Genomic DNA, 13,579 nt, shown 5'->3' with positions numbered 1-13,579 from the left:
TGGGGCCAAAACCTCTGGCTTAGCAAAGTCAAAATAGTGAAAATGAGTCTGCTTCTATAGATAACTCACATCCCCTATGCAGCCTCTCACAGAAATGCAGTGGGCATTAATTAGTTAAGGTTTTAAAAAAGATTTTGGGAAAAAAGTCATTACTCATAAATGCGAAATATTATTAAGAATTTGGATAATAACGTCATGAAGAACATGAAATGAAATATGTCATGTATCTGCTACATGTATAGATAATAACAACCCAGTCTGCATGTCTGCTAACACAGTGAAAGTATCCAAGTTACTGAATGGACTCTCGAGCAGTTTGAGACAACCCGACACGATGAGTCTAGAAATCAATCAAGACTCCTTGTTATCCATGGCTTTGTCTTATACAGGTCTGAGTGACTTCCATGAAGTTTCTTTATAGGTAACTTGGAGGTGGTCATCACGAGAACAGCTTGTTCCTTGCTGCTTCAACTAAGTGTCTCTACTAGGGCCATTAATAACAGAATTGAATTTGAATTTTCTATGCTTTAGCTTCCACATCAGGAAGCCTGATTTTCTCTGCACTCTTAGTGCTTTTCACATGCTAAGGTCTCTAATCAACACACGTGGATTTAGTTCAAATAACCAACTACTCATTTTCATTATTTACGTATAAGCAGATGGACAATTCATGAATTCCCTGACTGTTCTTCTCTTTTTGTAAAACAGCTCTGATATTTTGCCAAGTTTCAGGGCAATTTTAATCAAACAAAGGGTAATAAATAAATACATAGGTATCACCATAAAATTTATTAGAGGCAATACTGGAGACTTTATGAAATACAAACAGTTCACCCCCAAATTATAGTGTGTTTTAAGATTTGCAAATGTCTTTGAGTCATTTACCAATGGGAAGCCATTCCCATAAACCCTAGGAGTAGGTAGGTAAGTGTATTAGTTAGGGTTCTCTAGAAAAACAGAACCAATAGGAGATATCTACAAACATGAGATTTATAAAAGTGTCTCATGCAACCATGGGAATGCAAGAGTCCAAAATTCTTAGGGCAGGCTCCCAGGCTGGCAACTCCAATGAAGGGTCTTGATAAAATCTATAGAAGAGGCCCGCTGGCTGAAGAAAAAGTGAAAATTCTCTCTTCTCCCTTAAAAGTCTTCAACTGATTGGCTTCTCTTGTTTATGGATGATACACCCTTAGTTGATAGTAGATGTAGTCAGTCACAGAAGCAATCAACCGACTGATGACTCAGTAAACCAGCCTTCTGTATTGTCAACCAGCCAAGAAATATCCTTGCAGTAATGGTTGGGCTGGTGCTGGCCTGACCAGACAACTGGACACCATCACCTGGCCAAGATGACACCAGAACCCGACCACGGCAAGGGCTATGGCTCCTGCTTTACTGATGAAGAAGCTGAGTGTTCAGAATAACAAGTCACTTGTCAAAGCCTCCCAGCTCCACCCCTGAAGTTCTGAGGCCTCCATGTGTAAAAGTTAGGGGCTCGCTGGGAACAAATTCCAATTGCAAAGTCAAAAGCAAAAAATGAAAGGTGAAGAAAAATAAAGTTGTAGCCTTACGTTCATGCACACCAAACAATTTCTAGTTCAAATGAGAAAGTTGTTTTGTTTTTTTTGAATGGTGCTCACAGGCACAAAAAAGAAAACCCAGCCATAAAATGCCACTTGTGAATGGAGCCGAGATAGAGAAGTTCTCTCCCTATATGGGGCAAAACTTGCCTGTCGACCCTAACTTGCCACCCCCAGGAACCCATTGCTAGTATGCCCTTGGTTGCCTGGCATGGATTTAGGATCAGGCTCACTCTAAAGTCACAAAACAAAGGGAAACAAACCAGAAAGAGAAGACAGATGGTCCTGGAGAAGAGAGCAGATCCACCATGAGTTCCCAGACCTAGTCAAAGTGTTTGTGTGTGTGTGTGTGTGTGTGTGTGTTTTAACCTGATCAAAATGTTAACTATTTCGCACAGACTGAGCAAACACACAAATGTCACATCTTATGAATGTTTCTTTCCGTTGTCATCCTAGGAAGACAGAAATTAAAGTAGCACATCATTGGGGAGCTGGCACATCTCTCTCCTCCCTGTCCTCATGGGTATTCAATCTTGACTAACCATTTCATTTTTCTTCATAGTCAGTCAGTTATGATATTACAGTACAAATTAGTGGTATTTATTGAGTATCTACTCTTGGCAAGCAGTTCACTTATCCTCCTCTCTTTAATCTGCCAATAAAACTATAAGATAGATTTCAATATTTGCATTTTATTTACTTTTGTCCACAGAGAAGCCAATAATTTGTTCTAAGTTACACAGCGAATAAACAGTAATCATGAATCCGATCCAAATCTGCAGACTTCTGGCTTTCCCCCGCTTTCCCCAGCACCCTCTGCCTTGCTAATGGAGGGCAAATCAGGAAAAGCCACCACATCAATACCTGCCTTGGAATACACTGGAGGCCTGGCTTACTTACCTGTGAAAACAGAGAATTCCATTTGTTTCCATCCAACTTAACATTGCTGTACTGGTTTCAATCTACTTTTTTTGACCCTTGGGTTTATGTGTGTGTGAGTGGGGTTCTTAATGTTTTTACATAATATCCTTTCTGAGCCCTGGAAATGTACACAAAGGTGTTCACAGAAATTGTACTTGATTCATTTGAAATGAGTTTCAATGCATATAAATCCACCTCCATATACAATACTTCTGTGACCCAAAGAGCACATGGGCTTTTGTCTTGTGTACATATCTGTATGCCTTCCTTTCCTTTTCATAGACGACATCCTCTCCCCATCCTTTCAAGTTGCTTTGAAGGACATTATCCTTTTCCCTACTGCATTAAGGGCCAATTGTAAAACTTTAATAGAATCCAGGATTTGCTATAAGGGGGACCATGGAATGCTCCAAAGAGAAGCCTGTCAAGAAACCAGTTGTGTAACAGAAGAAAGCTGAAAGTCCATGAGGGGCTTCCCTGAGAACAGTAGCTAGCTTCCTTAACTCATTTATTCAGCCAGTTATGCAAGCAGTGGGTATGTGTTGAATTAATAAATAAAAACTTCCTGCGCAACTGAATAGGCATCACAAAATGCACACATCAAAGTTTCACATGTTATGTTTGTTGGCCCCCTCGGGCACATACTTCTAGTTTCACACACAGCCCTAGCAAACCTTAGAATTTGGTTTTCTCACCCCTAACATCTGAAAAATCAAGAGAATTGGCAGGGAAGGGGCTGCTTTTTCATTGTCAAGCATCGAGTCAGTGGCGAGAAGGGAATCTGAAAGTGCAATAACAGAAAAGTGTAAAGAGAAGGGAGGAACATTCCACAAGCACACGGGAAGGACCAGCCTGACGCTCTCCCAGTCTCCAAGGGAACAAGACATTCCATGCCCAGAAAAAGCAAGGTCCATGAGGATGACACCGAGTCACACAAGAGGATGACACTGGCTCCCTGATCTTTGTTTTAGGAGGAGGAAAAGGTGTGCTATTTGGGGGAAAATGCAAAAAAATTTCAACCTGCCAGTCTCTGTGATTCAAAAAGCGACTTATGGGGAACCCCTCATTACTGCACCATTTTTAACTCACCTAAAGAAATGACTTTGAAGTTTCCCCTGCTCTGGCAGCTGGGCAGGACATCAGAGAGGCAGCTCCAATGGCCCGTCCTGCTTCCCTTGGCTGCCCTTTCTCAGTGGACACTCATTAGGACAGTGAAAATGATCACCACTGGGGACTTCAAAAATATCTGCTCACAGTGGTTGGGATTTCATTATGTCCTGCAGGCATTTTCTCTAACCTTCAGTATAAATTATTTATGCAGCAAAAAGGATCACTTCTTTCTCAGAAGGAAATAATAAAAGGGAGCATAAAATTAGTACTTCCATTAGGTAACACTTCCATCATTTATTTAGAGTTACTCATGTCTAATAATTACATGGAAAATAATAATAGTCATAGCCAGCAATTACTAATCTTTCATGAGCTTTTCAGCATGCCAAGCTGCCAAGCGTTTACATCCATTATCCCAGTTGAAGCACATAACAGCTCTATGATGGCCAGATAATCATTATTCCCATTTTACAGATATGGAACTGAGGCCAGAGGTTCAGATAAGTTGCCTAAAATCACATCTAGTAAAGGGCACTTTCCCTCACAGCTCCATCGCTATGTGACAATGAGCCTTTACGTAGATTGTGCAGTTTTCAAAGAGCCTTTGTGGACTCTATCGTGGGTGTCGTGGCATGGGCTAGAAAACTACACCTGTTGGAGCAGTGGATTCACCTGATCTCACCTGGTTTGGAAGGAAGTTCCTCCAAACTTCTCATCAACTTCTCAGTCTACAGCAGATCAATTTTTATTTTTTTTTCACTTTCAACACTATACCAGACGCTGTACTATACTTTAGAGATATAAAAAGAGACGGTCCTTGAATTTGAGAAGTTCGCAAGATAGTTGATGGAGACAAGGAGACACAAAGATGCTCTCGCTGTGGTGAGCATGGAAATAGAGTCCTCACGGTGCTGTATAAGCCTGGAGAGGAGCACCTAACCCAGCCAGGGGGGCCAGGGTGGGCCTACTGAAGAGATGGGACAAGTGTCTATGGAGTTGGAAAGTCCAGAGAAGAGAAGCGGGAAGAGGTGACCCACAGCATGGAGGAGTCACAGGCCTAGGGAGGATGAGGCACCGGAGAGAGAACAAGACACACACCTGGAACATGAAGGTCAGATCATGGTAGGTCTCGCAAGCTTGGCACAGAACTTGGGTTTCACTCTGCAGCCCAGGCTTGCTCAACTTCGGCCCTATGGACATTGAGGACCAGATAATTTCTGTGGTAGGGGCTGTATGTTGTGGGTTGTTGACAGCATCCTCGGCTTCCACCCACTAAATGCCAGAACCACACCCTCCACCACAGCCTGACAACCAAAACCATCTCCAGGCATTGCCACATGACCCTTGGCGAGCAGATGCCATCGCTTCCAACAATGCCTGCTGTAGGCAATGGGTTGTCTTGACAGATTGCTCAGCAGTGGAGGTGCAAGGTAAATCTGGTATTTTTGTTATACCACAGTTGTTTAAGGAGAAAGAATTTGAGAGCAGACTTGAGGCAGAGAAATGACACAGAGGCCATTACAATAAACCATAGCAGAGGTGATAATGGAGTTACAAGAGGGGTTAGATACGAGCAATTTTAAGAAGGTTAAAAAATGGCAGCGCCTGTTGATGGATTGTGTATGAATGGGGAATGGGGAGTGATGTCGGTTAAGAGAAAAAGAAGGAGGACAGGATAATGTTGAGATGTCTTGCTTAGGTGGTTATGTAGTTAACTGAGACAAAGAATATATGAGGAGGAGCAAGTTTGGAGGAAAAGTTAGTAAAATCTGACCTAGAAATTGGAGGTGAGGAGTAAAATACCTGCAGCTTCTTTAGAGGGTGGAAGATGCTTCCCTAATTTTAAAAGTGTTAACACCCATGAATGATCCCTGGCGAGTACATAGGATGGATACATTTTTATCCCCAGAAAATCTGCTTTAAACATTTACTGTCATAAAAATGACTGTGCATCCCACAAAATCAGTACTTCCCACCGAATCAATGTTTCCCACACCATACTTTGGAAAACCATGTACTAGCTTTTAAAACAGAGGTATAAGAACTCCTGGGATTCACCAGGACCTGGCATCAAGGGGTTGAGAAAACATTCTTGACCAATAGGGGAGAGAGAGAAATGAGACAAAATGAAGTTTCAGCTGAGAGATTTCAAACAAAATCAAGAGGTTATCTTGGAGGTTATTCTTACACATTACATAGATATCCCTTTTTAGTTTATAGTGTATTGGAGCAGCTGGAGGGAAGTACCTGAAACTGCTGAGCTGTGTTCCAGTAGCCTTGATAATTGATGATAATTGTATAATAATATAACTTTTACAAGGTGACTATGTGATTGTGAGAACCTTGTGTCTGTTGCTCCTTTTATCCAGGGTATGGACAGAGGAGTAAAAAAAAAATAAGGATAAAAATAAATAAATGATGGGATAAAGGGAAAATAAATTTGGTAGATTGAAATGCTAGTCGTTAGGAGGGAGGGGTAAGGGGTATGGGATGTATGAGTTTTTTCTTATTTCTTTTTATTTCTCTTTCTGGAGTGATGCAAATTTCTAAAAATGATCATGGTGATGAATGCACAGCTAAGAGGTGATATTGTAAGCCATTGATTGTGCACCATGTATGCACTGTATGTGTGTGAAGATTTCTTAATAAAAATATTTAAAAAAAAATAAAGGTATAAAGCAAAGTATAATAGTATCCCAGAGAAGAAGCTTGAATTCCAGAAGTAGTATTTGCTTAAAGGAATATCAGAGCTCCAAAAGCAGAGATGCGGGCACGGCCTGGCCCTCCTCTGTGTCTCCACTTCCACTACGTGGACTCCCACCCTGGATCATCTCACAGCGTTCAGGTGCCAAGCTGTCTCCAACCTCAGGAGCCAGGAAAAAGCCTCTCCTTCCTCTGACCAGCATATTGGGGCCTCTCAATATTCCTCTCTTATTCTCTCTTATGGAAATTTCCTCTTAATGCCCTCATCACAATTTGTGACTGTCCATTGATGTGTCATCAGCCTCAGTCTACAGTTCCCACGAGGGTATAGGTAGTGGCTTTTATTTTTAAACTACATCCTCAGTGCCTAAAATAGGGGGGCATCCATTAAATATTTGTTCAATAGCTATTTTTTAAATAACTGTTTATTGAATAAATGAAGGAACAATGATATGAGAAAGGACATGAGTCAGAAATACAGAGGGAGAAATTGCAGGTATTTCATTAAATGGCAATAGCCTTCCATGACTGAAAGTTTCACTTTGTGCATCAGGAGGAGGGAAGGATTTGCCAAAAAGATATTTGGAGTCAACTATAAGAAATTGCTCAAATATCACCCTGAGAAATTGGGACTTTCATCCATGGGTGGCAAGTGTACAGTCATCCATGGGTTTAAACCGAGGAACAATGAGCAAGAGGCAGCCTGTGATGGCTAATGCTATGTCACCTTGATAACTTGTTATCCAGTTGTTTAGCCAAACACTGGCCTAGAGGTTGCTATGAATGTACTTTGTAGATGGAATTAGCATCATAACTGGGTGACTTTAAGTAAGAGATGACCCTTGGTGAAGCGGTTGGGCTTCATCCCATCTGGTGGCAGTCTTAACAGAAAGCTACAGAACCCCTCTTCCCACATTTATTTTTGCTGCCTGATCATAAGAATGGCTACATTTAAGTCTTCTTCAGTTTGCCCAAGGACTTCTTTTGGGTCATCATTTAATGGTTGTGTAATTCTCTATAGAAGAACCTATCAGATCATCTCACGAACGCTCACACACATCCACCCCTGGAGATTCTCCAGGGTTAAGTTGACAATTAACTGTTGTCAACAATTAACTGATAGACCCTCTTTGTAAATGTCTTTGTGTGAAATTTAAGAAATTCTCCAATATCTCTTTCATTGATCTCAGGAAGTTCTATGTATGTTAAATTTTTGCAATTTCTTTTTAGAACTAGTTGTATTTTCTTTGCATTTTATTGCCTGAGCATCTACCAGTCACTGAGTGGTTCATCATTTACTCAATGGAGATAAATAAGCCACTGAGTTTTAAATGATGACCAATTTACAACTGGTCATTCATTAGTGCTTATTTTCCCACTTTGGCAAAGCTTGCTCTCTATTCCACTCCGAGGTGTGAGGACTGGATTGATTGCATGTGCGCCCACTCTAACCAGACTCTTCATTTTCCTTAACAAGTTTCTCCATCTTCCTCTCTTAACCCTCCCTCTGTCTGTCCACGGCAAATGTCCTAACCTACTTCTCAGAGGGATTTCCTAATCCACCTAATCTGATTTAGGCTCACTTTCTTGCACCCTTTTTTTTCATTCTTATTCTCTTTTTAACTTCTATGGTGCAGAATCAAGTATAAATGCTCTGTTGTGGAGTAAAATCTCCCAGTGTTCCACATGGCTGCCTTGGCTCAATCCCTGTCTTATACTTAATACTCAACTAAGAAAATAAAGCTGCATCTTGATCTTCCAGAAAGTGCTACCACTTATCTATGGGTCTTGTCCATGCTTAACTAGCACAGTGTGTCTAGTCACAAATTGACACAGACACACACATATGCACACAAACACACACACCATGCACCACTTTTTCTTGACTAATCCACAGTATCCTTCATGGATCACCTCTCTTGAAGAGTGTTCTCCGTCCATCTCCTGGCTGAGTGCTCGAACCCCACACCTGCTCATCATCATTATCTGTGCCTGCCACTTTACCACCAGGTACTGAAATGTTTCATAATTATCTTCTATGTGGGGCATCTCCAACCACACTAAAATTTCCTTGGAGGCAAACATTGGGTAATACTTTTCTTTTAATCCCAAACATCTGGTAGAGTATGTTATATAGCAGGTTCTTGCTAAGTATAAGTTTAATGAATGAATGAATTATTGTGTTTGGGCTTTTATTAAAATTATGCTGATATGATTATACTTAACCACAAACTTCTAAACGGCAGAGATACACCCAATAAAGCTATAGCTCAGTGATCAATATGTCCTGGCTGCGAAAGGTCAGTGCTGGGAGGCAGGTAATCTCCACTTCTTCTGGTCTGCAGCTGCCTCTGCTAGCTGCATCACCTTGGGCAAATTAGTCAGACCAGGTGCCTCCATCACCTAGGAAGTGAAAGGGTTAGGGTAGATGCTCTGTCAGCTCTCCCAGCTCAAAGAGTCTATGAATCACTGAATAATGCATAAGATACTGAACAGGGGAGCTCCTTTTTTTTTTTTAATTTTTTTTATTAATCAAAAAAAAAGAAAAGAAATTAACACAACATTTAGAAATCATTCCATTCTACACATGCACTCAATAATTCTTAGCATCATCACATAGATGTATGATCATCATTTCTTAGTACATTTGCATCGATTTAGGAAAAGAACTAGCAAAACAGCAGAAAAAGATATAGAATGTTAATATAGAGAAGAGAATTAAAATAATAATACTAATAAAAATATATATATATAAAAAGGAAAAAGAAAAAAAACAAAAACAAAAGATACAAAGAAACAAACAAACAAAAAACCATATTTCAGGTGCAGCTTCATTCAGTGTTCCAACATAGTTACATTACACTTAGGTATTATTGTGCTGTCCATTTTTGAGTTTTTGTATCTAGTCCTGTTGCACAGTCTGTATCCCTTCAGCTCCAATTACCCATTATCTTACCCTGTTTCTAACTCCTGCTGGTCTCTGTTACCAATGATATATTCCAAGCTGATTCTCGAATGTCGGTTCACATCAGTGGGACCATACAGTATTTGTCCTTTAGTTTTGGGCTAGACTCACTCAGCATAATGTTCTCTAGGTCCATCCATGTTATTACATGCTTCATAAGTTTAGTCTGTCTTAAAGCTGCATAATATTCCATCGTAGGTATACGCCACAGTTTGTTTAGCCACTCGTCTGTTGATGGACATTTTGGCTGTTTCCATCTCTTTGCAATTGTAGATAATGCTGCTATAAACACTGGTGTGCAAATGTCCGTCTGTGTCTTTGCCCTTAAGTCCTTTGAGTAGATACCTAGCAGTGGTATTGCTGGGTCGTAATCCATTCTGCCATTCTATGTCTTTTGATTGGGAAATTCAGTCCATTAACTTTTAGTGTTATTACTGTTTGGATAATATTTTCCTCTACCATTTTGGCTTTTGTATTATATATATCATATCTGATTTTCCTTCTTTCTACACTTTACTCCATACCTCTCTCTTCTGTCTTTTCGTATCTGACTCTAGTACTCCCTTTAGTATTTCTTGCAGAGCTGGTCTCTTGGTCACAAATTCTCTCAGTGACTTTTTGTCTATAAATGTTTTAATTTCTCCTTCATTTTTGAAGGACAATTTTGCTGGATATAGGAGTCTTGGTTGGCAGTTTTTCTCTTTTAGTAATTTAAATATATCATCCCACTGTCTTCTAGCTTCCATGGTTTCTGCTGAGAAATCTACACATAGTCTTATTGGGTTTCCCTTGTATGTGATGGATTGTTTTTCTCTTGCTGCTTTCAAGATCCTCTCTTTCTCTTTGACCTCTGACATTCTAACTAGTAAATGTCTTGGAGAACGCCTATTTGGGTCTATTCTCTTTGGGATGCGCTGCACTTCTTGGATCTGTAAATTTAGGTCTTTCATAAGAGTTGGGAAATTTTTAGTGATAATTTCTTCCATTAGTTTTTCTCCTCCTTTTCCCTTCTCTTCTCCTTCTGGGACACCCACAACACGTATATTTGTGCGCTTCATATTGTCATTCAGTTCCCTGATCCCCTGCTCAAGCTTTTCCATTCTTTTCCCTATAGTTTCTGTTTCTTTTTGGAATTCAGATGTTCCATCCTCCAGTTCACTAATTGTAGCTTCTGTCTCTTTAGATCTACCATTGTAGGTATCCATTGTTTTTTCCATTTTTTCTTCTTTGTCCTTCACTCCCATAAGTTCTGTGATTTGTTTTTTCAGATTTTCTATTTCTTCTTTTTGTTCAGCCCATGTCTTCTTCATGTCCTCCCTCAATTTATTGATTTGGTTTTTGAAGTTTTTCCATTTCTGTTCGTATATTCAGCATTAGTTGTCTCAGTTCCTGTATCTCATTTGAACTATTGGTTTGTTCCTTTGACTGGGCCATATCTTCAATTTTCCGAGCGTGATCCATTATTTTCTGCTGGTGTCTGGGCATTTGATCAGATTTCCCTGGGTGTAGGACCCGGCTGGTTGAAAGGTTTTTCTGTGAAATCTCTGGGCTCTGTTTTTCTTTTCCTGCCCAGTAGGTGGCGCTCATGGCGCTCGTCTGTCTGCGGGGCCCACCAGTAAAATATGCTGTGGCTCCTTTAACTCGCCAATCCAAATCTCGCAGTCGGCCCGGGAAACCGTGCGTGGAGGGGGGTCGCCGGCCGCCGCGGCTTGGGGGAGTGCTGGTCCAAATTGCCCAGCTGGCCCGAGACGCCAAGCGTGACGGGAGGGCCCCGCTATCCAACGTTCCCAGTCAGACCGGGGAGCCACGTGCATGGAGGGGACCCCAGTCGCCAGCCGCCCCGGCCGGGAAAACGCGCGCCCCTCGGGTATCTCACCGCAGCGGATTCTCCCTGCCCGTTCAGCCGTTCCAGAATGGGGTACGCTGTCTTTTTGGTCTCTGTCGTGACTCCGGGAGCTGTTTCGTATTGTTTTTGTTTCTTTAGTTGCTTTTCTGGAGGAGGAACTAAGACCCGCGCGTCTTACTAAGCCGCCATCTTCTCCGGAAGCCGGGAGCTCCTTTTTTACCATTTTACAAATTTATTGCTGACCCATAAATTGAATGTAGTTTTTACCAGAAGTAATCTTCTGGAGTAATCTACTAATACGTCAACTTCTTTCTATTCTAATTTTAATTCAGTAGCGATTTTATCTCACTGCTGAACTGGATTCACAGTCAAGTGAAGAAAACTGTGAGAGCTTCGAGGGCCACATTTTATTTTGGGCAAACTGGGCACTGGATAAGTATATTTTCAATTAGAACTCTTAACCTATTTCTGTCAAATTAACTTCTGAAAATGCTCAAATGCCACTAAAACATAGAAAATGGCCATGGGCCCTTACTATGTAGATGGAGAAACTAAAACACAAGAATAAAAGTCTCAAAATTAAGGTAAGAGATTAAAGAATCCATTATGAAGCCATCAGGAAAGCTGTTTCTTCCCGTTGTTGATAGTTACCATGACAGCAAGTTCTTCCTTCTGTGTGTGAGTGTGTGTGTGTGTGTGTATGTGTGTAACCATCAAGGATGAAGACACTTAACCTTGTATAGGCATAACTTTGAATTACATTGCAAAAATTTTTAACTTAAAACGTCAGAACTTAAAAATATTGAAATAACTATTTTGTGCCATCTGGGAAAAATAAGTATATGGATTTTTATGCTGATGTGAAAATTCATGGTCATTATTTGGCACAGAGAATATTTTTAGGAAGTTAAACAAATCCACAGGTGAGAAACTTGGCCTTGTAAAAAGAAGCAATATCAAGAGCAAGAAACGTTGACTACTGTGGGAGATTTTAGAGCAGGCAAGAAGATGTCCTGGGTGATGTACAGTCATCCCATTACGTGTGGGACGAAAGAAAATGTGGAAAAGGTCAGAGATTTGGCTGACTCGGACACATGATTAACTGTAGGGATGATGGCTGAAGAACTGAATTTAGACCAAGAGCCAGATGCTCGCATTCTGATAGAAAGCTTAAACAGGGAAAGTTTTGTGAAGAGTGTGCCAAGTGCCATGAGTGATGAACAGAAACAGCAAAGTCTTGACATTTGTTCTGATCTTTCAGAGGTTGCTGGGTAAAATACTGCTTTGTGAAGAAAAGAGCAACTAAGAGTGATCCAAAGAGCAAGCAAACTTAGGTTGGAGAGCTGATAGGTTGCAAAGGTAACCTCAGCATTCTCAATGCCTCCCAAGAACCTTTATTAATAAATATTGTCTTTAATCAATACATATATATTGCATACCCACTAGTGTATATAATTAAGTTAAGCATTGTGAAAGTTATAAATATGAAGAAGACATGGGCCCTGCTCTCCAACTGTTTATAATCTGATGGGTGAAAGTAAGGGAAGCAAAAGAATCATCATCATCACACATCTTAATAAGAGGCAATAAATGGTGAGTGCTTAAGAGGGAGCCACTAGGGCAATTTTATGATATACTTACAGCTCCTTTTAGAGAAAACATCAGTGAGTCTCTTTAATATTGATGATATGCTCAATTTATATTTCAAATTCAGATAATATTATTGTGAGGAAATCCTGATGTGAACTTCTCTATTATGCAAAGGAGAACTATAATAAGAATCCTCACTCTCAAATTTGGTTCAGAGTAAAATTTCTAGGAAACTGGTTTTCTTTTTTACCTGTTTTGCTTTGTTGACAGTGGGGGTTCATCCAGACTTAAAACAGAATTTCAAATATACTTTTAAAGGGCTGAGACTTCTGACTACTGAGAAGAGTTATGAAAATATGATGGAAACACTGTAGGGACTCCTGGGAGAGAATCCACCCAAACTTCTCAGATTGCCACCTTCACTGAGAGCCTGCCCATTTCATCATTTTAGGTTTGGGCATGTTTACTATAAAAATTGGTCTCATTATTTAATGTCATGTTCTATAGGCATTTATTCCATTCCAAATACATCGGTTGAGTTCCTCCAATGAGCCTGTCGTTAGGGTAGAGCTAGATTTATACATCATGCCCAAAGTTTACAGAATGCTTAATTGTTATCAACAATCAGCAAATTAGGGGATTCTGTGTTGACACTTATATTTGAACCTAAAGTTTATTTATTTTACCATCCACATTAAGGAAACATTATAGAGAGCTTTTAAAAGAAAAACAAATAGCTTTGAGGACAAGGGATCAGAAAGAATTGCAATTTATCATTTGGCCGGGTTCAACAAACATTGAGCCATCAACCAATAGCTCCTGATGGGGACAGCTGCAGGCACTAAATAAATACACCATTATACT

The sequence above is a fragment of the Tamandua tetradactyla genome, chromosome 18 (genome assembly GCF_023851605.1).
Source record: "Tamandua tetradactyla isolate mTamTet1 chromosome 18, mTamTet1.pri, whole genome shotgun sequence".
NCBI classification, from domain to species: Eukaryota; Metazoa; Chordata; class Mammalia; order Pilosa; family Myrmecophagidae; genus Tamandua; species Tamandua tetradactyla.
Note: the sequence above shows the minus strand (reverse complement) of the source record.